Raw genomic sequence first — 26,153 nt, forward strand, 5'->3', positions numbered from 1 at the left:
TTTCTTATTTTGAGACTAAAAGTGCTTAGGACCCTTGGTTGGTTTAAGACCATTCTTTTTAAGATGTTGCTTCTTAGGGTTCTTCACACTTTGTTGCTACTGGGTAGCTAAGGAATTCTTAGAAGAGTTTCCAAGATTAAGAAGACCAAGTTGTAAGAGTTTTTCTTGTTCTCTTATTAAAGAATCAAAAAAGGCATCAAAAGTGGGGAACTTGTAGGCTTGTCCTTGAGAAATAAAGGCTTCTCTAGGAGAATGGAATGTGGAAACAAACACAGAGGTCCAAACTTAGTAAGAATGGAATAAATAAGGCTACCATCTTCTTTCTTAACCTTAACACCTTCCAAGAGAAGTCTAAGGGTCTTGAACTTGGAAAAAAAAATCTTCAGTGGAAGAAAAATTATTGGGGTCCAACGTAAGCAACTCATTTTCGAGTTGATGGGCTCTAATTTCATTTTTAATTCCAAAAACTTTATTGAGTTGTTTCATTTCTTCATCATGGGTATCAAGTCTTATGATATGGAATCTAAGGTCTAGAGAAATAGACATCCCTGTCAACCCACATGCTTGATCTTGCTTATTTTCCCATTTAACTTCTTTATCTTCATATTTAGGTTTAGATTCTTGGCCTGAGGCTATTCTATAAAGACCTTTATCTTGGAAATAATAGTGAGAGGGGGGGGGGGGTGAATCAGTATTATCAAGCCAAATATTACCTTTTTAAAATTCATAGGATATACGCTACATCAGTTAGTAAAACCCACGTATATATGCAACTATGTGGAAGGAAACCCATGTATACAATGCAAACTTATGATTTACTTTATCTTTCAGAAGTTGATTATTAATCTGTGTATCTGAGTGAAATAGACAGTAACCAGACCAGTAAAACAGAACAGAAGACAGTCACACACAAGAACACAAGATATAAGGTGGAAACCCAATGTGGGTGAAAACCACCTGCTGCAATTCGTCTCTATCTTTCTTTAATTAGAAACTTACTTTTACAATGTATTGGTGCAGTCCTTTACCAGTACGTAGGCTACAACTTGCAGAGAGCTACAACCCTCTCTCGTTTTCCAGCTTCTCTTGGAAGGGAGCTACAACCCCCTTAGCTCTTGTACTAGCCAAGATACTAGTACGTAGGTGCTGGCCTACTGAAGGCTACAACCTTCTCTTTCTTCTAGGGACCATGTTTCATAAATTTTCAGACTGGATCCATGAACATCAATCAATCATCAAGTATATCTGCATCAAACAATCTCCTTTTCCCCAATTAGCACTGAATCAAGCAAACACTTCTCTGACAGCTGTACCGAGAACATAGTAACAGTAACCACACACCAAATTCTGAACCCAGAATACTGCAACAATAAACAGAGGCAGCTAGATCATAATTTAAAAGATATACGCTACTTCAACAACCTGAAACCTGTGTGCATACGCTCTTGTGTTTGGACCAACCTGCGTATACACCATTTTCATTCACTGAACTAGCGTGTATACACTCTTTCACTTCACTGAACCTGCGTACAAATCTTTAAAGAATAATTCATTCTTTCAAATATTCAGACACTAATTAACCCAGATTGTCAGATTTATAGATCAAGCATGCGCCTCATATAACAGATAAAAATCATACAAAGATATTATTATTCAAGATTAAAGATTATGACCCATCAATAGAACTTAGAATTCTTCATGCGCTAAGGTTCCTCCTTCATTCAGATCTAGATCTGCACCATAACCCCAATCACAAATATTTCAGATATAGCACTTATTAGATATTCAATTCATTCAGAGTGATTGCCTTGCCAAATGATCTCCTTCCTCTTTTATAGTCTTAGGCCTTTCACAATACCATGGTCCAAAACCATAATAACACAATACCATGAACCCAATACTTGGGGTCAACACTTTTGGATGCAATACCACTGACCAAAACCATAGGATCAAAAACTGTCGGACTAATACCATGAGCCAACCATGAAAGTGCGTGAACTTTTCTCTTCATGAAAGGAACTTTTCTCTGCATGAAAGTGTGTGAAATTTTCTCTATATGAAAGAAACTTTTCTCTGCATGAAAGTGCGTGAACGTTTCTCTACATGAAAGAAACTTTTCTCTGCATGAAAGTGCGTGAAATTTTCTTTACATGAAAGAACCTTTTATCTTCATGAAAGTGCGTGAACTTTTCTCTACATGAAAGAAAATTTTATCTTCATGAAATTGCGTGAAATTTTCTCTACATGAAAGAAACTTTTATCTTCATGAAAGTGCATGAACTTTGCTGCACTATAATTTATCATCTGAGATGAGTGGGTTGCCATCAAGTACAACATATGTATCATAATGCCAACAATCTCCCCCTTTGGACTTGATGGCAAACCAATCACTCTCCCCCTTTGTCATCAAGGGCAAAGGGCGGACCAAGATAATCTCTTTCCTAGATAAATTTTCCACTGCCCATACTCCCCCTGAGTACCTGCTGAAATCTCTGAATGAACTCCCCCTTTGTATATGCCAAGGTGTACCACTCTGCCCATGCTTCCTCTGAGTACATGCTGAAGTCTCTGCTCTGCTGAAGTGTGTTGTTCATGCTCCCCCTAACTATAAGCAAGGTCTGCAAATAGATGTTTTACAAGAAGAACGATGAATTATACATCATAAAAGACCGTCCTATCACCAAAAGACTCAATACATACATCCATCACCCAACCAAGTGGGGATACATCAGAAATGTACATATGAAAACCAAAAACATTACATCTTCATCCCAGGCATAGTGGGGAAACCAAGATAGGCCGTTACATGACCTTGACACCATAGAGACAAAATATCTAGAGCAATACTTATGAAAGACACCAAAAATTGATAGCAGCAAATTCTATTAATCACCATTCAGATCAGCAACCATGATTTCCTTCTGTTCTTTCTCTGCATTTGTTCCTCCTGAAACCAACAACTGTGAACTAGAACCAAAAGCTTCTAAGATAATGCCAACAATGCTTCATTAGAAGTTTATCTGCTCCCCCTTAACCTATGCCAGAAGGTCTCTGTTAGACCCAATTCAGGTTATCTCCACCATAACCAGAGCTTGTCCCTACTGATATCCATCAAGCATCCATATACGCGACTATATCTACACAAACTTGCGTATGTACACGGATCCTCCTCAGGCAACTTGCATACACCCATTTTTCTCTGAAATAGACAAGATTTAACAGCAAGATTATGCATCAACTACACCCATCTTCTGTCTGAGGTATCCCTGGGCAGTGGTTTGGTGAGAATATCAGCAAATTGTTCCTTAGAAGGAACATACTCCAACTTGACCTTTTGTTCCAACACTTGTTCTCGGAGAAAGTGATACTTGATTGGTATGTGCTTGGTTTTTGAATGCGTGACTAGGTTCTTAGAAATGCTGATTGCACTTGTATTATCACATAATATGGAGATAGGTGGTGTACAAGTGATTTGAAAGTCCTGCAAGGTTTGCATCATCCAAAGAAGTTGAGTGCAACAAGATGCAGCAGCCACATATTCCGCTTCGGCTGTAGATAAAGCAATCGAACTCCGTTTCTTGCTGAACCAAGATACTAATCTGGAACCCATAAAGAATGCTCCACTACTTGTGCTCTTTCTGTCATCGACGCTTCTAGCCCATTCTGCGTCTGTATAAGCATGTAGAGTGAGATCTATATCTCTAGGATACCATAAGCCATAGTTTTGAGTTCCTTGAAGATACTTGAAAATTGTCTTTACTGCCTGAAGATGGGTTTCTTTAGGATTTTCCTGAAATCTTCCAACTATTCCCATTGCATGTATGATGTCTGGTCGAGTACCTGTCAGATAAAGAAGACTTCCAATCATGGATCTATAGGTTGGTTGATGCACTGCTACAGATTCATCATTTGCACTGAGGCTGCATCCTGTAACCATAGGGGTACATAATGGTTTTGCATCTTCCATGCCATATTTCTTCAAGATATTCTTGAGATACTTGGTTTGAGACAAAAAGATATCGCCTTCATTTTGTTGGATTTGCAATCCAAGAAAATATGTCAGTTCTCCAAGCAAAGACATTTCGAATTCTTTCTTCATTACCAAGGCAAAGCTTTGACTCATAGCTTCTTCATTGCTGCCAAAGATAATATCATCTACATACACAACAAGTATTAGCAATTTGTCATTTTCAATTTTTATATAAATATTGCTATCTGTTGATCCTTTTGAAAAACCCTGTTGATGAAGATATTTGTCCAAACGGTAGTACCAAGCCCTTGGAGCCTGTTTAAGACCATAGAAAGCCTTTTTTATTCTGCATACAAGATTTGGATCATTCCCAAGGATGAAGCCATCTGGTTGCTCGATGTACACTTATTCTTCTAAGTCTCCATTCAGAAAGGCTGATTTCACGTCCATTTGAAATACTTTGAACTTCTGAAAGCTTGAGAGAGCAAGGAACATTCGGATGGCCTCAAGTCTAGCAACGGGAGAAAAAGTTTCTTCAAAGTCTATACCTTCTTGTTGAGCATACCCTTTACAAATAAGTCTGGCCTTATTTCTAATCACTTCCCTATTTTCATTCAACTTGTTTTTAAAGATCCATTTTGTCCCTATGACATTCTTATCTTTTCGTCTAGGAACCAACTCCCAAGTGTTATTCTTTTTGACTTGCTCAAGTTCTTCATCCACTGCCTTGACCCAGCATTCATCTTTGCATGCCTCTTTTACATTTTGAGGTTCAGTGGAGGAGAGCAATGCCAAATAGCTTGAGGCTTCTGCAATTGTTCTTCTTGTTTGTACACCTGCCTCTTTCTGCCCCAAAATCTGAGATTCTGGATGATTCTTCTGAACGTACCTCGATGGAGTCTTCTCTTCTATCCTTATCTGTTCCTCTGGTGCCTCTTGAGGTTCTTCTTCATCATCAGTCTGATTTGGAGAGTAGTCTTCATCCTCTTCGATATTTTCATAAATTACTTGCCTAGGAATGTATCCTTTTCATCAACCACTACATCAATGCTGTCAAAAATTCTTCCAAGTCTTTTATTGTAACACTTATATGCTTTGCTGTGGGGAGAATAACCAAGGAGAATGCCTTCATCTACTCTAGGTTCAAGTTTGCCAAATTGTTCATCATTATTCTTAATATAGCATTTGCTTCCAAAAATTTTGAAATGCTTTACCGAAGGAGTCTCACCATACCAGAGCTCATGAGGAGTTTGAGTGTTGTTCACTTGGACATTTGTTTTGTTGAGAATAAAAACTGCAGCAAATGCAGCTTCACCCCAAAAGGTTGCGGGAGTTCCAGACTCATCAAGCATAGCACGAGCCATTTGTTGGACTGTTCTGTTCATCCTTTCCACCACTCCATTTTGCTGAGGAGTCCTAGCTGTAGAGAATTCCCTTCTTATTCCATGTTCTTCACAGAAATCGAAAAATTCATTTGAGGTAAACTCCCCACCTCTGTCAGACCTGAGGCACTTAATTTTGTGATCTGATTCGTTTTCAGCCAAGGCTTTGAAGGATTTGAATTTTTCGAATGCTTCGTCTTTGTGCTTCATAAGTCCTAACCAAACCATCCTAGAGAATTTGTCAATGAATAATATAAAGTATTCTTCTCCTCGAGGTGACCTTGTCCTAAATGGACCACATACATCTGTATGGACTAGCTCAAGAGGCCTGCTAGCTGATCCTTCCTTCTCAGGGAAGTTAGTTCTGGTTTGCTTACCAAACTGACATGATTTGCATATTGTGTTGTCTGGAATTTTGATATCTGGAAGACCACGAACTACCTGGTATTTGCATGCTTTCCTTATTTGTGAAAAGCTTAGATGCCCCAACCTCCGGTGCCATAACCAGTGTTCATCATCCTTGCTCAAATAGCATTGTTGTTGTCCTTCTTCAAATATGTATAAATTATTTGGAGTTCTTCTACCTTTGATCATTGTTTTTCCTGTATCAATATCACGAACACTACATCCATTTGATCGAAATATTACCTCGGTTCCTTGATCGCACATCTGACTGACACTCAGTAGATTATGCTTCAAGCCATCAATATACAAAACATTTCCATCTTTTTCTTTCAACTGAGCAGTGCCTGTTCCTTTTATGATTGCAGGGGTATCATTTCCAAAAGAAACTTTCCTTCCCTTTTCTAAAACACTATATGATTCAAGTTTTTCTTTATCACCTGTCATATGCTTCAAAAATCCACTGTCGATGTACCATAGATTTTCCTGTCCTTCTGAATAAAAAACTATCCCACATCTTTCTGGTTGTGGTTCCTTTATTCTCCATGTTCTGGTGCTTGAGGCTTGTTCCTTTGTCTACCGAAACCTGCTCCTGCATTCAGAATCTTCATGATCGAAGTTATTAAAAATATAGCATTCAATTTCATTTTCAAGGGCCAAAAAGTTGTTATAGGTCCTTTTCGTAATCCCAGTCATTTGTTCTTTTTTTTTTAGATTCTCTAGTCATGATTGTCTTATAGGCAACAAATTGAGCTGCTTTGTGAGCAAATTTATGGCAAGAGAAACATTGGCCATTGAAGAAACTTTTGTGATTATCAAATCTACTAGTCAAATGATTGTAGTTTCTATTGTCATCCATTCTTGAAGCAAATTGAGAAGTTTTTACCTGTGGCTGGTTGTAGCTTTTGTTCACCCTTAAGATTGCCCCTAGTTTACCTGGTAGTCTTTGTTTATTCTTGACGTAATTCGTCCCTGTTTTACCTGGTGATCTCCATTGGGCTTTTGCTCATTCCTCCTTGCTGCATCAAGATAACTCTTTGAGGTGGATGCTTGAGATGCTTCTCCATTATACCCCAGACCTGTCTTGATTAGTGGAGAACATTGTACATTGATAATCTCATCCAGAGTTTCAGATCCTTTAACAAATTTAAGATTAAGAGCCTTTGTTTTCCCAATTTCTTTTCTAAGGCCAACAATTTCACATTCTAACTTCTCAAGAAATTTTCCTTTTTCATCAAGTTGGAATTGCAGAGTATCAATGATCATATATTTTTCTTCTAAACATGTTTTGAGTCTAGAAATCTCTTCATAAAAGCCATCTACATCTATAGCGTCCATGTAATCATCATCTTCAAAATCCATTAAAAGTTTATAATCATTACCTCGTTCATCTTCGTCACTATTTGATAGGCCATCACTGTCTTCACGAGTGTAGTAACTTTTCTTAGTTGCATTTTGTTTCTTTTTCCATCTAACAGGTTCCTTCACTTTGTCAATATTATCCTTATGAGGACACTTGGCAGCATAATTACCGACTCTTCCACAAGCAAAGCATTTCAAAGGTAACTTACCTCGGAATCTTCTAGCACCCTGTTGAAGATTCTTGACAAAATTTGATTCTTCTTCTTCTTCTGACACGTGTCCTGACTCATAGTAGTCTCTTTTGCCTAAAGCCTTGAAAGTAGCTTCTCTCTTGTCCGATGGTCCTCCTTTCCTCATTTCATAAGCAATTAGAATCCCATGCAGCTGTGACATGGTAAGGTTTCGTAGATTACCTTTTTCTTCTATTGCAGAAACTTTAGATTCAAACCTAGGGGACAAAGATCTTAGAACTTTTTCAACCACAACAACCTCTTTTATTTCTTCACCCAATTTTTTCATACAACTAACAATCTCATCTACACGAAGGAAATAGTTAGCCACACTTTCATCATTTTGCATTCTGAGATTTTCATACTGAATTCTGAGGGTTTGAAGTTTTTCTTGTTTTACCTGTTCATCTCCTTCATAGCTCAGAACAATCTTGTCCCATATTTCTTTTACGGATTTATACTGCATAACCTTGACGAATTTTGATTGAGATAGAAATCCTAATAGGGTATTGACTGCCTTTGAATTTGTTTCATATTTCTTCTTCTCAGCCGGATCTGTAGGAGTTGCCAATGGAAAAGTGTACCCTGTATCGATGATATCCCAGACTTCTGTACCAAGAGATTGAAGATAGGCAGTAACTCTTACCTTCCAATATACGGAGTTTGTACCATCAAAAATCGTTGGCCTGATAGATGCTTCTCTCTCGTAGTTTCTCATGATGATGGATCTTCCTCCAAGTGATCAAGCTTCTTCAGAAGGACCTACTCTGATACCAATTGTTGGAAATAATACTGGGGGGGGGGGTGAATCATTATTATCAAGCAAAATATTCCCTTTTTAAAATTCAGAGGATATACGCTACTTCAGTTAGTAAAACCCGCGTATATACGCAACTATGTAGAAGGAAACCCGCGTATACAATGCAAAATTATGATTTACTTTATCTTTCAAAATTTGATTATTAATCTATGTATCTGAGTGAAATAGACAGTAACCAGACCAGTAAAATAGAACAGAAGACAATCACACACAAGAACACAAGATATAAGGTGGAAACCCAATGTGGGTGAAATCCACCTGCTGCAATTCGTCTCTATCTTTATTTAATTAGAAACTTCCTTTTACAATGTACTGGTGCAGTCCTTTACCAGTACGCTGGCTACAACCTGCAGAGAGATACAACCCTCTCTTGTTTTCCAGCTTCTCCTGGACGGGAGCTACAACCCCATTAGCTCTTATACTAGCCAAGATACTAGTATGTAGGTGTTGGCCTACTGAAGGCTACAACCTTCGCTTTCTTCCAAGGACCACATTTCATAAATTTTCAGATTGGATCCATGAACATCAATTAATCATCAAGTATATCTGCATCAAACAATCTCCTTTTCCCAAATTAGCACTGAATCAAGTAAACACTTCTCTGACAGTTGTACCCGAAACACAGTAACAGTAACCACACACCAAATTCTGAACCCAGAATACTACAGCAATAAAAAAAGGCAGCTAGATCATAATTTAAGAGATATACACTACTTCAACAACCTGAAAGTTGCGTGCATACGCTCCTGTGTTTGGACCAACCTGCGTATACACCGTTTTCATTCACTGAACCAGCGTGTATATGCTCTTTCACTTCACTGAACCTACATACAGATCTATAAAGAATAATTCATTCTTTCAAATATTCAGACACTAATTAACCCAGATTGTCAGATTTATAGATCAAGCATGTGCCTCATATAACAGATCAAAATCATACAAAGATACTATTATTCAAGCTTAAAGATTATGACCCATCAATACAACTTATCCTTCTTTATGCGCTAAGGTTCCTCCTTCATTCAGATCTAGATCTGCACCATAACCCCAATTACAAATATTTCAGATCTAGCACTTATCATATATTCAATTCATTCAGATTGATTGCCTTGCCAAATGATCTCCTTCCTCTTTTATAGTATTAGGCCTTTCACAATACCACGGTCCAAAACCATAATAACACAATACCATGAACCCAATACTTGGGGTCAACACTTTTGGATGCAATACCACGGACCAAAACCATAGGATCAAAAAATGTCGGACTAATACCATGAGCCAACCATGAAAGTGCGTGAACTTTTCTCTTCATGAAAGGAACTTTTCTCTGCATGAAAGTGCGTGAAATTTTCTCTATATGAAAGAAACTTTTCTCTGCATGAAAGTGTGTGAACGTTTCTCTACATGAAAGAAACTTTTCTCTGCATGAAAGTGCGTGAACTTTTCTTTACATGAAAGAACCTTTTATCTTTATGAAAGTGCGTGAACTTTTCTCTACATGAAGAAACTTTTATCTTCATGAAAGTGCGTGAAATTTTCTCTACATGAAAGAAACTTTTATCTTCATGAAAGTGCGTAAAATTTGCTGCACTATAATTTATCATCTGAGATGAGTGCGTTGCCATCAAGTACAACATATGTATCATAATTCCAACACTTTACTTCTAAGTAAATCCTCCATGTAGGACATCCATTGGAAGTAGTTGGTGCTGTCAAGAATAACTTGGCATGGACTTTTCATTTTAACAGAATGTGAAGCTGTAGATGTTGAAACAAAGTTTTTCAATGGAAAAATATCGAAAAATTAGGCTGATTAAGAAAACGGCTCTGAAAATGACTTCCGGATGAAGAAGTTATGGATTTTTGAAGAAAATTTGTTGAAGATGCCGACGAAGTACGTGATTGTGTGGAAGTGAATGATAATGTTATATTTAAAAAAAAATCCTCCCCCTTTCCAAACTTAATCTAATTAGCTCACTTTTTAAAAAAAAATTATGTGACCGACTTTTATAAATAAGTGAAAGTCACTTTTACAATGGTATTTTATGAGTTACCCACTAAATTATAATTTAAATAAAAGATAAAGAGACTTTAGAATTATAAGTGACTCACCTTTTATAATGGGTGACAACACTTTTATATAAAGTAACTTTAAAACATAAGTTACATATGCTTTTTGAAAAAGCAAGTCAACAAAAACAAAGACTTGAACCCAAGACTTCTATTCTCATAAAGGAACTTTGGATCAAGTGAGCTAGTTTAAAAGGTTAGTATTTTTTGGAAAAGATGAAAGATTTATTTTGTCAATAAAGCTTTGGAGTGCATTCTTACTTGAAAAATCTCTTTTTACCTACAAAACAAAAAACACACAACCCAACACAGACATGGAAAAAAAACAAACCTTATCGCTTGAAGTTAGCTTTCGCTAGAAACTAATTCTTTTCCTCAATGTTTCTAATTTTCGGAGATCACATTAAGGCACGACAGAAAAGAGCATACGCATGAGAAAAATCCTTCATTTCTGTTTTTGATTTTCCCAGATTGCACAGAGTCGCGGGGCAAAGAACATATGCAGAAATGAAAGGTATAGATATGGTAATAAAAAATAGAGAGCTAATTAAACCAAAATAAACAAAAAAATGAATAACTAAAACTACAAATAAAGACTGTATACCTCGAGATCTTAAAAATGACGTAGCTAGGGCTAACGGAAACCTTTTCACGTTAAACAAAAGGGGTTGCTCATTGGAACAGATGCTCCTAACACAATAGAGTAGTCCTCTCGGCCTGAAAGCAGTAAAAAAAATAGATCTAGGACACAACAATAAAATGAAGTTGTACCAGCTTTGAATTTGGATCACCAACAGATGCGACCCTCAAATAACTCTGATACCATGTAGGAATTCACAGGTTAAGTTCCTTAGATAGAAAACCAAAGGACACCACTCATAAATAGATCACAAATCAATATACCAGTATTCTTGACATGGTTAAAACCCTCAAAGATGGAAATAGTCCATGGCCTGAGCCAATGCGATCACTTCAGGCAATTTATTAATAAAAGAAAGAAAATTTACATAAGTTTCTCTCATGAACAGTCACCTTACAAATGACCCTCCATGCTCTTTAAATAGAGATCATGGACCAATCGAGTGTCAAGCCATGGATCAAGTGTCAGTAATACCAAGGAGAGAATGAATCGTCGGATCACTTCATGTATAGAACATATCGTAACCGTTGGATTGTAAGTTACAAAAGTACATGGTAAAGAAAAAAACTTTACCTAACTCTGCACTAGACCAAGTTATACTTAACTATTTTGTATGTGTCAGAATATCCTAACACATAATAATTAAATCCAATAAGGTCAACTATGGTACTTTCATATATGACAACAACAAGTTGGAGGAAGTGCCTTCATACAAAGATCTCATGATCATTATTCATCACAAGTTCAATTGAAACTATGGAATTGAGAATAGGCTAAATCAAGGGTGGGAAGCTTACTATGGGCTTGAAAGCAATTGTCAATTATTATTCCTTTAGGATTTGGGACAAGAAAAAAATCCTCTTTGACACTCTAGTTACTCATGTTATTTTATATGGATTTGAAGTTTGTGATTGTAGTATGTTTAGAGAGTAGTGGAGAAACATAGAGTATATCCAAAATATTTTTATAACTTATAATCTCAAAATGAAAGGAAATACACTTTATCCTATTTTCTCATAGAACCAAGTCTTTCCCCATTAAACATGGCCATGGCTGTTGAAAATGCAATAAGAAAATATCGGTTTGACCTTGCCTTGGTCAAACTAGAGAAAATTTGATTTTCTATTTTAGCAGAAATATTGGAGGTAGTTGATTGAGGTGACATGCCACTTGTCACTCAGTTAACTTATTTAATTCGAGTTGGGGAAGCTTAAGTTCAGTTCAATATGATTTATTTCTAATTTGTAGCAATCTATTTTAGTTAAGTTGAGTTATGGTCAGTTAAACTACTTCTAACTATTTGAGGAACTAGTGGAAGGTCAAGTAGTGGAAGTGTAACTTCAACTCACTAATTGATCAACCAATTAACTAATAAATCAGCCCAAAATAACTGATGCATGCAAAGAATTCAAGTTACCTAGTTGAGATGGAGATTCCAAGGAAATTTACTATCAGTTGTAGACTATTACGAAGTGTATAGGTGGTGCATGTAGTCAGAGGATCAACCTAAAAGGATTGTGCAATTCCAATTGAGGAATTTCGTAATTAATAGGGGCCTAAATACTCAAGGAACAATGCAAGGAAATAGGAGCTTGGAGGGCTTGAAAATTGGCTAAGTGCTGGCCAAAGTTAGTTAGTCAGGTAGAGGGATAAAATATATAGGCGCAAGTTGTGCTCAGGCTTGAGCAAGCATCTATATTCATCTTTATTCTTTTATTAATGCAATACCAATAGGAAGGGGTTTTGAGTAGTTGCTTTCCCCTAGATAAATCTTTGTGTATGTGTGATAAATATTCATGCATGTTTATGATTTGTGTTCTCAATCATGAATTGAATTCCACAGATGAGTAGATTAGATCTTGTGTTTTATTAAATTACATGAAGTTTCATATCTACACTTTAATTTCTACATGGTATCAGAGCAATATTCATAGTAGAGAAGATATTTTGAAGTTGTTATTGTAGGAGGATCAAATTTACAAGATCAATTATTCATAGCTAGAAGGATGGATTTCTATGGACTAAGACTCAAGTATGCCCTTGAGGGAAGCTCAAATTATGTTGCTTGGAAGGACCACATGGAGGTAGTGCTGGAAGGTAATAGGTTGAAGGAATTTGTTGATAATGGAATCTTGAAACTGGTAGTAGTTTATGCTCATAATCTAGTAGAATGGAAGAAGGCTTAGCCAAGGTGATGAGGATCATATTGGAGGGAATACGAGACCATATTGTCTCAAATATCCATGGGAAAGAGACTCCATATGCAATGTGGCAAGCATTAACATATTTTTTCCAGAAAAGTAGTGACCACATGAAGTTGGCACTCGAGGACAAGCTTCAAAATATCAAGATGTAGAAGAACAAAATTATACCATAGTACCTGAGTAGGTTCACATAATGTCATGATGAGCTTAGTAGTGTTGGTGTTACAGTTTTAGAAGATGATTTGGTAATCCTATCCCTTCTAGGCCTTCCCAAGAGTTAGCATAACTACTAAGAATCAATGAATTTGAGGGAGAAGCTACCAAATTGGGAACACATATGGTCCAATTTTCTATAGGGGATATAAGGTAGAATAATAGAGATGGGACTCCATCCAAGCGTAAGGATAAATAAAATTGTGCCTTGGATGGAAAGGAAAAGAAGGGAAAAGGGAATAAATCCCAATCCAAAGTGATATCTAGTCAAGGGGGCAAGAAGAAAGACTTCTCCAAAACCAGGTGCTTTCACTATCATGAACTCGGGCACTATGCCACAAAGTGTACACACAAGAAGACAAGAAATAATTCCTTAGGAGGAGCGGTAGGAGAAGCTTTGGCTTCACAGTTTGAGCTTGATTTCACTCCCATCACATGCATGGCAAGCACAATGATGGGGAGTGTGTACTGCATGGATAGTGGTGCCTCATTCCACATGAATGGGAATAAGAAAATTTCTAGTGATTTGGAGGAGAAATATCTCTAGATGCACATTGATATTGGAGATGATGAAAGGTACAATGCGACTAGGATGGATACAATCACCTTTCAAAGGAAGTTGAGCTCCCCTCTTAGGCTCAAGGATGTGATGTCTATTCCAGGTCTAAATAAGAATCTAATATTCATTTCAATGTTGGAATACTGTGGTTACAATGTGATATTCAGCAAAGGGAAAACATTATTGTGACACATAGCCATGGGAAAATTGAAGAAGGTCGGGGTTCGTTCTAGATTTTTTTGTAGATTTAACAACTCATGTAATTTTCTAAAACAAAAGAAAAGAATATACTTTACTTTCAATAGTGGAAACCAATAATGATTGATTAAAACAATAATCAGCAAGAGGAAGAATATCAATCACACATAACACAATATTTCTCTGGGAAAAGAAACTACTCGAAACCCTGACTATCTATATTGAATTAATCATAAATCCAAGAAGAAAATACAATGCTTGTTCTCACTAGAACAATCCCTACACAAATATGATCAACTCTCCCCCTCACAAGCCCGCTCTAGCCGACACTTATCCAATTCAACTACCTACCAAACCCCTATTTCCTTGCACAATTCCTAAGAGGATAAACCCATATTTAACTGGGAAATCCTTCTTCCAAAACTGTGCAATCCAAACTTAGTTCCTCAACTGATTGTATGCATGATCTATACAACTCGGAAAATCATACAACTGATAGTACATTTCCCCTACACTCTAGTCTCAACTGGGTCTTCCTCTAAAATTACATGCATGAATTATTTGTGAGTGAATCTTTAGTTAACTGGTGTGGCACTGAGGATGCACTAGTGCACTGACTCACTACTAAACCTCTACTAGTTCCTCCAACATTTAGAACTAGTTTAACTAACTATAACTTAGTTGAACTGGTTATCTAATTATAACTCCAAAGAACTCAACTTGGACTCCTAAAATTTAGGGATCACACTTACATGACTCCAAATGGACTTCCAACTCGAAATTCCTAAGTCATTTAAGTCAATTTAAACTTAATTAACTATTTACAAGTTGTTATGAGAATAGAATTCGATTTTAATTTACAATTTAATTCAAGGACAAATTAAATTGGAATTTCTTGTTGCTATTTTTAACACTCCCTCTCAACAAGAAAGGGATTATTAACTACCCTAATCTTGTCTCTATGAAACTCGAATTTACATCTTGATAATGCCGTTGTCAAAATGCCATCATCCTTCTCCTCTGTGGGAAAGTACTCCAACATCATAATCCGCCTTTGTAAACAATCTCGAAGATGATGATTTCAGATATCAATATGCTTGGACTGATCACGAAAAAATTGATTTTGAGAGAGTTTGACACAACTTTGACTATCCACATGCTTCTTGACTAGCATCTATGTACTTTACCTCTACCAAAATAAGTACAATTGATCTTTGTTTCATGTTGTACCAAGAAACAATTGTTGACCCATTACTGAATATCCCTCCTGATGTGCTCTTCTTGTCGGATAGAATCTCTACCTAGCCTGCATCGGTGAAGCCTTGAATCTTCACTTGCTTTGTCTATTTGTACCACAATCCATACTGAGTAGTGCCTCTGAGGTATCTCGACACATACTTGGCTACCTTCTGATACAACTTGGTAGGGCTAACCATCGCTTCAATAAGTTGGTTAAATTCATAGCACATGTACGATTGTGTGTTCACCAAATATATGATTTAACCCACAAGATTCCTATAAATAGTACCTTCCACTACTTCACCCAAAGTAGTATCCTCCTTCCTCTAGTTACTTGCTAGAGGAGTCTCTTGGGTTTACTTCTCTCCATGTGGAACCTTTTCAATATCTCGTTGGCATACTTTCCCTTAGAGACAAAAAATCTCCCCATCACCTTGCCATACTTCCTGTTTGGTCAATTTAGTGTGTCCTAAATTGCTATATAAATTGTCAATCTGGGAGTCGTAAACTGCTGAAGTGAAGTGCACTATATATGAAAGATAACCGATTACTTACTTCTTTGTCATTTTTTATTTTTGGATTGTTTTTGGGTTTATCTTTTGTTGATTCCCTAATGTGAGATGACAAAATTCAAGTATGGATATAAGTGTTCAAGGCAATGGTGACCTCTAAAATAATTTACAAACTTCAAAATTCTCAAAAAGGTTTTAAAACTTGCAGTGATGAAATCAATTCCTAAGAGAAAATAAAAATGTACCAAACAGTGAGCTAGTGACAATGAAGCCCAGTATCCCTGCTTCTATATAAAAAGAGAAAAAAACTGAACTCAAAGCAATTCAAAAACTGTAAGCAAAGTAAACTAAATCATACTACTTCAACTCATATTCTGACCCCTCACCATTCGACTCGCTCTGGTTGTAGGAGGTAATCATAAACAAATTGAGTAATCTGATATCTAAATTACATAAAATGAAAGTAAGATCAAACTACACATTCATACTTCAATCCCTCACCATTCAACTCGCTCTGGCTATAGGAGGTAACTGAAAATGACATGAGTAATCTAATCACTAACTTGCAGAAAAGTAAACTAATCATACTACATCAATTCATATTCTGACCCCTCACCATTCGACTCGCTCTAACTATAGGAGGTAATCATAAATAAATTGAGTAATCTGATTTCTAAACTGCATAAAAGTAAATGAGCAAAACAAAACTAAAATAAATAAACAGTGCTGGAATTAGAACTCAGAAAATAAATTAGCAGAAGGACAAGATGATTTCACGTCATTAGTCATTAAAAATCTATGTTTTTCCTGGGAGTATGGCGTGGGTTACTTCAGCGCTGTAGCGCTTAGTACTCGGACATTGGCTCGAGGCATTTTCTCTACCCCTTCTTACCCTGAAAAGGGTAACCTTGCGTCCTTGAACCGATAACCATCTTTCGGCTAACCTAGCCTCCTTCCAATGACAACTATGTTTATTACAGAGCCTGTAGTATTGTTGCATCTCCGCTTTTGAACATCTCCGCATAGGAGAATTTCTGCATCGGAGCAATGCGAATCGATGGTGACACAAACAAGCCCCCCTAGAGGGTAAACCACTTAGACTAGTAAGACTAGAAGTCCCGGGCAGTCTACTAGAACCTGAAAGAAAAATACTGATCAGTTAACAGTCATTAGAAAGCATAAAAGAAACTATGGACAACAACTATCATGAATACCAAAAGTTGTGTAATATATACAAGAAAACAATTATGGCATCAATAACATAAAGGAACAAAGCACGAAAGTATACAGTAATTATAGAACCTTGGTGTACAGGGGCCCTCTGCAACCTCGGTCAATCAGCAATCAGTCACAAATTGAACTTAAGAACACTATCTTTTCATATATTAAAATGCAGTCATAACATCAAGATAGAGTCACGACATAGTGGGCTCGTAAAATAGTAAAAATTACATATATCAAGCTAACTAATAAGCGTATGATAACACGTTATTTATGATTGAGGATGCTACAACTACTTCCTAAATTCTGTGCTGCTAAATAGACACGTGAATAACCACGTCCGGAGATCTAGCAATATGGTAGCCATGAAAATTAAATCCAAGGAGTGGTGGCTATTAGATTTGGTTCACGGAGCAGTCTATAGCTGTTAGCACACCTCTTGAGATTGAGGAATTTGCCACGCAAGTCTTCATGTGGTGAAAAACAGAGTCCTACCACCACAAAACTCTTAGGTTGACCACCGCTTTGACTATCCTTGACCATGGCCTTTCGTGAGTGATTCGGCTGAACCAAGGCGACACTTTCCATGTCCACATCATTTGCAGCTTTCCCATGTGGCCGGATTCTCCAGTAGACACTTGTAACATATACTTCAAAAAAAAGGCTGTGGAAAGTTGAGCTGACTGCAGAAACTGACAAGATTCCGTAGCTGACTGAGCAAAAATCTAGATCAAACAACAGTCACAAGACATAGTTAGGAAACCAATTTATATGCTCTTTTTAAACTATTATGCAATGATTTGACAGCTTGGTAGAAAAAAAGGCTAAAAAGGTGTATAGGGAAGATGCAAGTTTGGGACTCAACATCCCCACTATGAAGGTGTTGCATGTCCTTATGCAACCAAAATTTTAGTCATTCCCCTTTAGTCCATATGTTCGGAAGCCTCCGCTAGTACATCCAGTCCTCTTTTCTTCTTTCTTGGTGCTACCACCATCCTTGGTTTCCTTATCAAACATCTGAATTTGAGATTGATTAATTCCCTGCTCAAATTTCTGCACTTTTTCTTTAGTTTCTTGTTCTTCTTTTGCCATAGTCCCAAATGTAGCATAGTATTATCATGAATGATTTTGTCCACTTTGCTCTGCTCTTTTAATGCTTCATTGTCTTGTTTAATGTTCCTGTTTAGAACCTCTAATTCAAACACTTATTGTTTTAAGGATTGGACTTGTGCATCTTGTGTTATGTGGAGCAGAGTGGACGATGTACTCAGGCCTGCAGCTGTCTTTTCTAAGGATTCGAGGTAATAATACACCTCCTGCTGACTTGGATCTATTTCGGGTGTTTTCCTTGGACTGAATTCAAAGTCTTGTTGAGGAGGAGGATTGCTTTCTAATTTTGGCCGAGAAGGACTTACATCAACATCTGGAGGGCTAGTTTCAATATTTGGCTGAGGATGAGGTGGACTATGGCCAGTTGGAGGTTTCTCAGGTGTTTCCCCACCCAAGTCGATGAAGTGGGGTCCTTTTGCTTGTGTTTTCCTCCAATTTCCCCTAAGCCTGCTGCTTCTTCTTAAATACTGTGGGCTAGTACTCCCTTCTTCCATGCTCTGTTTTCCTTTTTCTCTCTTCTTTGCTGTAGCAGCTTGTTCTTGAAGATGCACTAGTTTCTCAGACAATGTTTGATAGTCTTCTTCTATAGATGGATCTGGTGATTGGTAGACTTCTTCTATGTTCCTTTTTCCTTTCAATTTCCTCTGTTTTCTGTCCTTAATAATCGTCCCATCCTTTCCTCTGTTTTGAAATTCAACTAAAATTCAACTACGCGTGAGGGTTTAGTAGAGGTAAGATGGCTAGGTTGCAGGGTTTATGGCAAAAAAAGAAAAAAAACACAGTGGCTGCAATTGGAAGATGGATAACAGGTAATGGGAGTGTTCAGGAACTGCAAGCAGAAACAGAGGATGAGCAACCGAGGTGAGTTCAAAAAATGAAGTGCAGATGTATGTGAACGAGGTGGCCTTAACAAATGGCAGGGTAGTGAAGTGAAGTTGGAATTTTGAATTGAACGCCTGCATATGAGATGTTACACGTTTATGGAATGGCTGCGAAAAATGCGGTGGAGAGGAGCCGTAATGAAATAGGTCACATCTCATGATTATAGGTGGAGTATGAAAGTGCATTCATCTACGAGTTAAACCCGAAAATTAATCATGAGACCGTTTAGGGAATAAATGCATGGTTTATGGAATAATGTCATGGAATGGTAATGGGTAATGGAGCTATCGTGATAATCATTGCACATAGTGGAGTTTTAAGGTTTAATAACTAAGCAAAATTATGCCTTTTATTGCTATTTGAAAGAAATTTTTGATCATACCTTGGAATCCTTGTCATTTGTTGTCCATTAGCCTTTAATCAACTACTCCTTATTGATGACTGTAGATGCTCCATGTCTTCATAGCATATGCTTAGCCACACCTGCGTTTTCATGATTATTGCACTAACATTTTGACTGTAAATTTGAAAAACAGAGTGGTGGCTGCAAAAACTGCTTCTGGCTGCGGAAACTGATTCCAGCTACGGAAACTGATACAGCACCCACTTGGCTGAATAAAGATAGTTAGAAAATAACTAACTGAATGGAAATGGTCATGGAAGAGACATTTATTGATGAAATGGATGAAATGAAGTGAGATGAAGTGGAGTGAAGTGAAATGAAAATGAAATGGAGATGGAGTGGGATGGAAATGAAGTGAAGTGAAAATGAAAAGAAGGAGAGATTTTTTTATTTTTTTTTGGAAAATATAGTGTCAGGTGTCCCTGATTTTCACTCTACATTTTCTGTATAAGACTGCCAATCAGTGATTGGTTTTTAGGCTTATACAATTTTTTTTTTTTTTTTTTTTTTTTTTTAACAGAAAGGAAAAAAGGCTAGGCTGGTGGGGAAGAAGGATTCTTCTTCACCAACCTTATTGCAGAAATTTTTTGAAACATTTTGACAAATTACTCTTTTGAGAGTGGCTTATGATAAATTTTCAATCTGTGGCCATTCACAATAAGAGGAGTTTGAAATTCATCAGTGGTATTTATTATTACCGCTCCATTGCTAAAGACGTTGTCAATCTCATATGGCCCAAGCCAATGGGTCTGAAATTTACCTTTGAAGTCTTTAAACTTGGAATCAAATAGTAATGCCCAATCTCCCTCTTGAAACTTTTTCTCTTTGATGTATCTATCATGCCACTTAGCTCTTTGATGTTGAACTAGATTAGTTCTTAAGATTGCTTCTTGTCTGATCTCATCTAGCTCATTCAGCTACTCTGTTCTATGCTTTTGGGCTTCTGATAGATCCATCCCCAACTGAACTGCCATCTTGAAAGTTTTGACTTGAAACTCAATGGGGAGCAGGACTTCTTTCCCATAAACAAGTTCATAGGGAGAATGTCCTGTTGTATTCCTCCATGTAGTTCTGTAGGCCCATAAGGCTTCAGGAAGCCTTTCTGCCAAATCTCTTCTATGTAAATGAACAGTTTTGGTGATGATGCTTTCAATAACTTTGTTTGTAGACTCCACTTGGCCATTTGCTTGTGGATGGTAAGGAGTAGATTTTCTGATGAGCCCCAATTTTTGGTAACAAATTGGGCTCATTTGGCCTACTTACCTTGCTCAACCCTTCATCTTTTATCACTTATGCATTCATTTCTTGGTATATTCATGTTATTTGTAGGAAGAAGGGCAGGCATTATATCTATGTGGCTAATACATGATGATTTCAGGTTTTTTGGCATTAAAGGGAGCAAATACCACGCAGAAGGAGACAAGGAGACAGCAAAGGTGGCATTGCAGGTTTATAGGGAGGTTGTCTACAACCTTAAATAACCTCCCTCGTGATCTCCACCCAAACTCCGAGCTCCAACAGCTCTCCCCACCGAGATTAAAGGCAGCCAACAGGTTCTACAGGAACAACAGTTTACAGCAGTTTAACTTTTAGTTGGACAGTCGAGCTCCATTAATTGAGGAAGCCAGCTTCATCCTCATATTGTATAAATATTAAGGCCGTAGCCTTCGATAGGAGCTTTTTGAACTTTTGAACTACTGTTGCAATTTCTAAGCACGAGCTACAGCTCGGTTTTTGCTCATTGTAAGCCAGTTTTGGCATGTCATTAGACTCATGATTATCCAATAAAGACAGGCAGCTTTTGATTCAATTCTGAGTTTTTAAGGGAGCTATAGCTCTCAGGTTAGGGCCCAACCTAAGAGCAATAGACCTCCTCTTCTTTGTATTGTTACTTGTCTTTCTTTTCAGCACTTTATTCCTCTGTTTTGACATGCATTTAGAATTTACAGTCTGCTGATTTGATTTCTTTTATGTGATTGAGTAGGATTAGTTTGTGGTTCAAGTGCTTTTAGTTGCTTAGATTAGAGTAAGAGGATCATCATTCATTCGAGCTTCAAGAAAAGGTTGATAGTGCACTCACTGCCATCTCTGTTTAGAGATTGGGGGTGTAGACCATACTAGCCACCAAAAACGCAGTCATACACTTTCATTCAAGATGCAACACAGTCATTTCAATTATAGGTCCATCCATGCATTCTGATCTTGAGTAGTACTTCGTCATTCCAACTCCATGCACAGTTTTTCTCTGAAGTTTACATTGTTGTTCGTTAATTCAATAACACAGTTAGGATAAGTTGATGAATTCTTGGTTTTGTGCAGATTTGTTTCCTTTACACTGCGTGCATCACTCTGTTATCTTCTTCTTATTCTCAACTGCGTCTAAAGCCACCTACCCAACCTCTGTTCAGATCGTTTGCCCTCCAACACTTCCACTGTTCACATAGCTCCATCTTTTTGGACTTTTCATTGCCTCCACCCTTCCATTCTCCAACCAGCTGCACCCACTCTTTCCTCATCTCATACCTCTGTCCCTAAACCATCATAGGATCCCTCTCCATCCTACCTATCCACCCATACAACTCCTCCACTCTTCCATCACCCAACACTCCAACCACATAACATCCTGTAGAAGTTAGCAGCCTTCCTGTAGAAATCCCAAGCTTCCTGTAGGATCCCCTGCAGACATCCTGTAGAAACCTGTAACCTCAGTTGCTGAGCACCTGAACGTTGTGGACTTCTATGGAATGATGTTTTGGATCTCTGGAACCTCTCCTAGCCCTCCTGACCTTTCCCAAGCTTTCTTTCCTTCGAACTACCCCCGCACAGTCAAACCCTAATCAGAAACAGAATCATAATAACTCCAACCACTTAAGCAAAAATACAAAAACAATGTTCTTTTCAATAGAAGTAGTTTAAGTTCATGCATTTCATATCACTAGCAGTAATGGCATCATTCCTAGAAGTTTTCACTCTCACTATTGCATCATAGAGGTTGAGCTAGTCAGATTAGGGTTTACTAGGGTTTCCATGTTTTGGTTGGCTTTCAGTTCATTTTTTCAAAGTAGATTAATTTCCTTTGAGATAACCTTCATCCATCATGTAGAAAACTTCTTTTGAGAACATATAGAAGTTGGCTTGAGCCCTAGCGGACTTGTGCCAGCTGACCAAGTGATAGCTGCAACAAGAGCTAGTACTTGTGCATACAGCACCGTCGCTTCCAAGTTTGTTACGAACTACCGGGTTGATAAAATTAAAGAAGGGAGTTCCAGGAGTTGTAGCATTATTGCTACAATACTGGAGCCCACCATCTTTTTGGCGCCATTGCCGGGGAAGCGTCAGAGTATTAGTAATTATTGCTTTTCTTCTATTTTCTTACTTTTGCCTTCTGCTAAGTAGTTTATTTCATTTCCATTCCGCAAAAGTAGCATAGACATTTCCTGCTTTCATAGATTAGCATTTCCTGCTTTCATAGATTAGCATTTCATTTCTGCAAGCGTAGATTAGTGTTTCAATTCTGCAAGCGTAGACTAGCATTTCCATTCCTGCAATTTCATGTGAGAAAAGTAGATTAGTTCTTTCTTGCCTTCAGTTTAATTCTGCATCTTTATAGTTAGTTGTAGATCAATCTGTTTCAGTTTTGCAGGTACCACAGAAAAACAAAAGCAATCAAAAAAGTCTTTCCATTTCATGCCTCGTAGGAATCGAGATAAAACAGGAAAATTCTTACCCAACACCCCCACCACATCACTGAGTCACCCTTCTCTCTTCTTCGGTGACAGTGATCCAGAAGAACCTATAGGTGAACCTCCTGAGATATACGAAGATCCTATAGCAGAAGAAGAATTAGAGACCATCCCATCTGAAGCTATGGCTGACAATAGAAGAGAAGATGAGAGAATAGAAGGTGCCTTCCCCATCCGAGAGACCAATGGAGAGATGAAAATGAAGAAAATTAGCCCCTCTGCCTTACCGCACTTCCATGGACTGACTACTGAAGATCCTGATACCTTCCTGTTTGAGTTTGCTGTCCTTTGTAGAACCTATGACTATACTGAAGATGAGCAGAAGCTGAAACTCTTCCCTTCCACTCTTAAGGATGCAACATTACGTTGGTTCATGGGCTTACCTGGGAATAGTATCACCACTTGGGCTCAGATGCAGCAAGCTTTCAATACCAAGTACAGGGATTACTGTTGGTCCAAGGAAACCAAGGGAGAAATCTTTCGAATGACCATGGGAAATGATGAGTCCTTAGAGGATTATTAGGAGAGGTTCCAACTTAGCTACAAGCGGGCCAGGTGCACACTTGACCCTGAATCCCTCAAGTTGGTCTTGCTCTGAGGAGTCCCTGAAGACCTCTTAGATACCCTTCACATGTTAGCTCGGGGGGACATTTACCAACTACCTTATGAGGACATCAAGACGGTGTTTAGAAACCACTCCAGGGTAGCTCGGAAACGAGGTAGAGGAAACCTCCTCTCAACTGGTGTCCCTTTCTCCAAACATGAGTTTGCAAATCAATTGGAAGATCTTAAGAGTGAGGTGAGACAGACCATTGCCATGCAGCTAGACACATTCAGGATCCAACAAAAGAAGGAAGAAGATGAGAGAGCCTTGGCTATCTTCTGCCCTAGATGTACCAGGAGACACCCTAAGAATGAATGTCCATTGCATTCGGTTGAAGTGTGTTTCGTTTGTGAGGAGGACCATCCCACAAACCAATGACCAACCTTACCTAGATTTAAAGCCATGTACCAAGGGACAGAAGCTCCCACTGAACCTCTCTATTACCTCAACCAAAGGACACCACAAGGACCTAGAACTTACCAGCAGGGGATGCAAGGGGAACCTCAAGCTTATTACAACCCCAACCAATCGACTCCTATGCCTTCTTGGGGTCCCCCTGCTCATCCTTCCTGGTCTATTCCTCCTCCATGGTCTTATCCACCTCAGTACCCTACTCAACCCACTACTCATTCTTATCACTCACAGGCCCAGCCACAGCCTTAGTGGAATGCACCTCTGTCGGGGTGGAGGCCCCAATAAAACACTCCTCCTGCCATTTTGCCTCCACCACCAGTTCAACCTAAACCATTACCTCCTGCTCCTCCAAGGCAACCTCAAATACCTGCTCAACCGAACCCGAACCCCAACAATAGACAGGCCCAACAGGTATACACTGGGGAAACATCATGCCCTACTTATGCTGTGGAGATCCAGGAGATCAATCTTCGATCTGGCAAGACTCTTCCAGATCGCCAACCTCCTCCCCCAGAGGATGAGGAAGATAAATAGGAAAGTGAACCAAAGGCTATTCCACCCTTTCCTGAGAGACTAACAGCCACCACACAACCCAACCCAGAGGAGGATGAGCTTCTGGGTGAGCTCAAGCAGTTGTGTGTAAAAATACCACTTCTCCAAGCCATCAAGGATGTACCAATATACAACAAACTGGTTAAGGAAAAGTGTTTCAAACACTCAGGCAGGCGAAAGAGAGATGCTTCAACCATCAATGTCCTAGGACAATTGTCTGACCTTATGTTAGGACAAGTCATCTGCCCAAAGTATCTAGATCCTAGGAGTCCTGTAGTAGATGTCCACATCAATGGCATCATCATACCTCACACTTTGATTGATTTGGGGGCTGCCATTAATGTGATGACCAGGGACACCATGCTCAAGCTCAATCTTCAGGGTTCCTTGAGGAAGACCTCGACAGTTCTGCAACTTGCAGATCGCTCCACTGTGACTCCTGAAGGGATTGTGGAGGATGTCTTGGTCTCTGTCGAATCTTGGGAATACCCTGCAGATTTCTTGGTTCTGCAACCCAAGGCAAAGCTTACTGGATATCCTCTTATTTTGGGAAGGCCTTGGTTAGCCACTGTAGATGCTTACATAAGTTGTCGTGCAGGAAATATGACCATCAAAAATGGTCCTATGTCCAAGCAGCTAGTCCTATATCCTCCTGCCCAACCTTCCTTAGAGCATGAATTACCACTTTGGTTGGAGGAAGGAGATGAGGATGAAGTGTACTCAGCACCTTTGTGCACCCTAGATACCACCAAAAGAGACCCCCCAACCGAGGATGACTTGATTGAGACCTTGATCTATAATCCACCTTCCAGTGCACTATCCTTAGAGAAATTGGTGGAGGATGCCCGAGCCAACACCCTAGTGGATCTTTGTACGACCAACCCTGTCACTCCCAGAGTCAAGAATGTGGAGTTCGGCCCTGAGAGAACGTTAAAGATCAGCTCCTCCCTATCTCCTTCCCAGGAAAAGGAGCTGTGTAACCTATTGGACAGTCACCTAGATGCTTTTGCTTGGAGCTATAAGGAGATGAAAGGAGTCCATCCCTCAGTCTGTACCCATCACATATACATCAAAGAGGGTTGTAAACCGGTTAGGCAACCTCAGAGGAGAATGAATCCAGCCCTTAAGGACATTGTCAAGGAAGAACTGCAAAAACTATTGGATGCCGGATTCATTTACCCCATCTCAGATAGTGAATGGGTGTCCCCTCTGGTGTTGGTTCCCAAGAAGAATGGGAAGTGGAGAATCTGTGTGGACTACCGAGAACTGAACCAAGCTACCAAGAAAGACCATTTCCCTCTACCTTTCATAGATCAAGTGTTGGATGGACTGGCAGGAAAGAATTTCTTCTCTTTCCTGGATGGGTTTAGCGGGTACAACCAAATTCAAATCAGCCTGGAAGACCAAGATAAGACCACCTTCA

The sequence above is a fragment of the Pinus tabuliformis genome, chromosome 6, assembly GCF_031772625.1.
Source record: "Pinus tabuliformis cultivar Carrire ecotype Pingquan chromosome 6, CPIR1, whole genome shotgun sequence".
In the NCBI taxonomy this organism is placed as follows: Eukaryota; Viridiplantae; Streptophyta; class Pinopsida; order Pinales; family Pinaceae; genus Pinus; species Pinus tabuliformis.